The sequence below is a fragment of the Hevea brasiliensis genome, chromosome 5 (genome assembly GCF_030052815.1).
Source record: "Hevea brasiliensis isolate MT/VB/25A 57/8 chromosome 5, ASM3005281v1, whole genome shotgun sequence".
Taxonomy (NCBI): Eukaryota; Viridiplantae; Streptophyta; class Magnoliopsida; order Malpighiales; family Euphorbiaceae; genus Hevea; species Hevea brasiliensis.
In genome coordinates, this window is record NC_079497.1 from 18317202 (window position 1) to 18322749 (window position 5548).

Here is a 5548-nt window from a genome sequence, read left to right on the forward strand (position 1 = left end):
TGAAAAGGGAGGTCATTAAGCACAGGTTGCCTATCAAAGAGGGGTATAATCCATTCAAGCAGCCTCTAAGGGAAATATCTACAGAGATTCAGCTTAAAGTTAAAAAAGAGATGGAGAAGTTGCTCAAAGTAGGCTTTATCAAGCCTACTAGATATGCAGAATGGCTTTCCAACATTGTCCCTATGATGAAGAAGAATAGGAAGCTATGTGTCTATGTGAATAACAGAGACATTAATGCTGCCACACCAAATGATGTGTATGTGATACTGATGGTCAAAATGCTAATTAATGGAATAGTTGGACATGAGTTACTGTCATTCATAGACATGTTCTCCAGCCGCAACCAAATTCTGATTGTAAAAGACAATGTTTCAAAAATAGTATTTAAATGCCTAGGGGTGATTGGTACTTTTGAATGGCTATTGATGCCCTTTGGACTAAAGAATGCAAGAGTTACTTACCAACGGGCAATGAATACCATCTTCTATGATATGATTGGTAGCTAGATGGAAGTGTATATTAATGATGTGGTGGTCAAATCAAAGAAGGTGGCAGATCATCTGGGCTACTTGAGTAAGGTCTTGGAAAGACTGGGACTGTTTGAGCTGAAAATGAATCCATTTAAATATGCTTTTGGGCTAAAAGCAATGAATTTTCTTAGATTTCTAGTGCACCGAAGAGGCATGGAGATGGATCATAATAAAGCTAGAGCTATCATTAAAGCCAAGCCATAAACAAACAAGAAAGAGCTACAATAGTCCCTTGGACAAGTGAACTATCTTAGAAGGTTCATCTCAAACCTGGCAAGCAAGGTGAAGGAGTTCAGAGACCTAATAAAATTGAAGAAAGAGGATGAGTTTGTTTGGCTTGATAAACATCAATCTACCTTTAAGAGAATTCAGTAGTATTTTACCAAACCTCATGTGCTTATGCCTCTAATTGAAGGCATACCATTCAAACTCTACATTTTAATCGCAAAAGAGTCAATCGGTTGTTTTCCTAGCCCAAGACAATAGTCAAGGCTTTGAATGAGCAATTTATTACCTAAACATCTGACAACTGAGACAAGATATTTGGTAATTGAGAAAATATGTCTAGCTCTCTACTTTGTTTGTACCGAGCTAAGGCATTACTTGATCAAACACAGAGTGTTCGTGATGTCCTAGACAAATCTAATCAAGTATATATTATCAAGGCCACTCATCACTGGAAGAGTTGGAAAATGGGCCTTAGCACTTACGGAATTCTCTCTGGCTTACCATCCTTAGAAACCAGTCAAAGGTCAAGCATTAGTAGATTTCCTAGCAGACCATGTTTGGATATAACAGAGATTAAAGGTGGTTTGGAGGTGAATGAGATTGAGATCAAGCCATGGATTCTAAAGTTTGATGGTTCAAGCATAAAAACATCAACCAGAGTTGGAATTCTTATTGTGTCTCCAACAAGAACTAATATAGCCTTATCTTTCAATTTGGACTTTGAATGCATAAATAATCAGCAGAGTATGAGGCTTTGCTAAATGGCCTCAAAATCTTGCTAGAGTTGAGAGTAAAGAAAGTCAGAGTTATGGGAAATTCTCAGTTGGTGCTCAGACAATTGTCAAGGGTATATAAATGCAAAAGTATCCTTAGCACCTTATTTTGCAAATGGCTATTCAGCTATTGAAAAGTTTCGAGTAGATGAAGTTTGAACACCTACTTTAGGAAAGCAATTGGGAGGCAAATGAGCTAGCTTAAGCTGCCTCTGATCTAAAAATATTAAAAGATGTAGCCTACAAGGTGCTGGTGATTCAAAAAAGGCGACATCCATCTATTCATGAAAGAGGAATATTAGCAAAAGTACTTATAAATGAAAAGCTGGATGATTGAAGGGTACCCTTCATGAAATACCTTAGTAAGCCTAACTTCAAGACTCCCCACAACTGAAGGTATAGACTTTGCATTATCTGCTCTTGGAGGGTGAGTTCTTAAGAAAAGGCTTTAATGGATTACTATTAAGGAGCTTGGCAATTGGAGAGTCTATCAGAGCATTTCCCCAAGTTCACGAAGGTATTTATGGAGCCCATTAGGTCGGGATTAAGATGAGGTGGCTAATCAGAAAGTATGGTTACTTTGTCCATCTATCTTAAGAGACTATATTAGCTATGCTAGAGGATACCAAGCTTGTCAAAAATATAGAGCTATTTAGAGACTCCTAGCATTAGACTTTTATCCTATTGTGAAGCCATGGCTATTTAAAGGATAGGCCATTGATCTCATTGGCAAGATTCATCCAACTTCATCAAAGGGACATAGCTGGATTCTAGTGGCTATGGAAAACTTTCAAAATGGGTAAAAGCAGTTCCTTTGGACAAGGCAAATCAGACAGACGTTATCAAGTTCATCAAAGAATACTTGATCCATCACTGCAAAATTCCTGAGATAATCACTATAGATCACGAAATTATGTTTACTGAAAGCATGGTCAGGGATATTATAGAAGATTATGGGATCAAGATATTACAATCTTCACCATACTACGTCCAAGCTAATAGGCAGGCCGAGTCATCCAATAAGATTATTATTTGGATTTTAGAGCAAATGTTGGAAAGTAATCTTAAGGATTGGCACTGCATTCTTTCAGAAACTTTATGGGCTTACAAGGCATTTAAGAGGTCAAGCACTAGAGTGAGTCCATTTTCTTTGGTTTATGGTCATGATGCTATCTTACCTATAGAGGTGGTAATGCCGTCTTTGAGGGTAGCACTGCAGCGTGGTTTGACTCCAGAGAAGTATAATGAGGCTATGGCTATGGAGCTGGAGGATCTGGATGAGGCCAAGACGGATGCTTTTAATAGAATGGTGGCCTTGAAGAAGAAAATGGCTCGTGCTTACAATGAAAGGGTAAAGAGAAAAAAAGCTTTGTGGAAGGCGAGTTGGTGTGGAAAGTCATCTTGCCTCTAGGTACAAAAGACAGAGAATGGGGCAAATGGTCACCCAACTGGGAGTAACCATTCAAAGTCTACACAGTTCTAAAACATGACGCATATTGGCTAGCTAGCCTAGACGGAATTCCCCACAAAAAGTGCATTAATGAACGCTATCTCAAAAGGTACTACCCTAGTATCCCAGAGATAACATAATCTAAAGCTCAAGAAGAAATGGTATAAGGAGATTAAGTTGGCTAAGATGGGCCTAGCCTTAAGGTCATTGGTCTATGGAATTATCAAAATCAAGACAATAGTACAGTAGGAGGAGTTTTTAGGAAGCAATTCTACTATTTCTATCATGCATAGACAAATCAGACAAAGTAGACAAATCAAACAAAGCATGTAGAAGGGCTTTGTAGCCTATTGAGTACCTGCTAGAAAATAGTTCATATACAATGAAGTGGGTCAAAGTGGCACATCAAAGGGCTTAGCCCTAGTCAACAATCAATAATCACAAGCAAAGGTCTCAGCCCTACTCAATAGTTCACAGTAGAAAATAATTAGGGCTCAAACTATCCATCAACAAAATCAAGCCAAAATCCAATAGCCGATCACATAACTGTATAAGTTTACAAAAAAAAATGGAGAAATAGAAAAAACATGGAAAAAAGGTAGACCTCAAAATAATTATAGGAAGCTAACATTCAAAGAAGACTGGAAGCGATCCCAGCATCAGTGTGCTCTCTTTTCTACTTAACTAGATATTGCCTCCATGAGAGCCAGTCCTTGGCTTATTGGCAGCTAAAACTCAGAGATGTTACTAAGTCCTGGAGATGAGTTTCTTCTTCTGATTAGAGCCTAGAGATGTGGATCAAATTGGCCATAAAATCGCAAGCTTTATTATATTCCTTAGACAGTTATGCAATAAGCTTGGCTATTTTCTATTTTTTAACTTGGAATTCAGTTCTGAATTAAGCAGTTGCATCACTGTAAGCAAGAATGGCAGCTTCTGCCAGTTTAGCCTTTGCCTTGCAATCTTAGAACTCTTTCAACTGTTGTTTTAAAAAGCTATCCTCAAAAGAGACCCCTTGATAACTCTTAAAGAGATGTGTCAGATCTGTATGGAGGGTGCACAAATGGGCTTAATCACTATCAAATAAAGGAGTTCAAAATAGAAGTGCAATTAAGCTATCAACATGAACTAAGATCATTAGTAGATAATTGATCCAAGGTCTAAGCTAAAAAATGATGGAGTTTCTGTTGAGTTTCTTAAACCTCAGTCGGATTGGGCTCAGGATCTGAAGATGGTAAAATAACTATCGAGGTGGACAGGAATGAGAGATCTAGCCTAGCCAGTGGACTCTCAAACTTGCACAACTCTGGCAACCTGAAAGTAGACTATGGAAAGAAAGGCATCATCGAGACCTGTAATAAATAAAAGAAAAGTTAGCAAGCTAATTGTTTTGTGACTAACCAGTAAAGTGAAGGGGATGCATGGGGGCCAACAGCTGTAGAGCTAGAAGGTTCCTTTCTAGAACTTTTATTGGACTCATAAGTTAGATCTATAAGATCCTCTTCAATGGATATGAAACTAGATACCAATCCTTCAGCTTAAAACATAGCATGGATTTCCCCCACAAACTTCATTAGGCTATCATCCTAGCTAGTGAGAGGTCAAAAGTCAAAAGAAGTAGGTGCAACTGGCGACTTCACAACTGAGATATCTAATGGAGCCTGAGGAGTCTGTTTTAGGCTGTCACAACTAGTGATATCGATAGTCTCTAATAGGCTACATATTCCTAAAGGTGGACGTCTTGTAATAAGGAGAGAAGAGGTCTGATAGCTTTGGCAAAACTTTATGGCATGTGGATCTTAACCCCAGATGGAGTGATAGTCAATTTTTCTTTCTTCAAAGGTAAAGAGTTTGAGGCATGAACTACAAGGAGATGGTTATCACACAATAATAGAAAATAAGCCAGAAATAGAAAGTTTTGAGCCATACTTGATCGAGGAGTGAGGAAAGTTTCTATTCGAATTTTCCACCAATCAGAAAAATCAAAGTTATAGCCAAGTGCCCCCAACAGGCATATCACGAGCAAAAAAGTGCTTAAGTGCTCTTTGGATCTCTTTAGTTGCATAATGAATGTCATCTATTGAAGTCTATCTCATCCTATCAGTAAAGGCTAGCCCACCAGATAGTAAAATGGGAAGGTAAGGTACAGCCTAAACATACCCCAGCTGACGTGCAAACAAGCAGGGAATATATAGCTCATAGCCACAAGGAGAAGTATGAGGTCGGCTAATGAAAACTCCAACATACAGCTGTCGACTAATAACAAATTTAGTCCATACCTCAATAATAATATCAGCAATTAAGCTAAAAGTAGCTCTCATAGAATCAAGATCCAGATAGCATGGGACCCAATTAAGATGGTCAGTGAAGAGGTAAAACTATTGTGTTGGATGATCTGGGTCAAGGGATCAAAAGAAGTAAATCAAGTCTAAAGGTCTAAGTGCTGTCTAGCAGCCAGCTATAGTTGTACTGTATGAGGAATAGTGTGGTAGGACAGTGTGAGAGGATGGCTTGAGATTAGGAAAATAGTGAAATGCTCAGAGCTGGAGTAGCCACAAGATGCCATG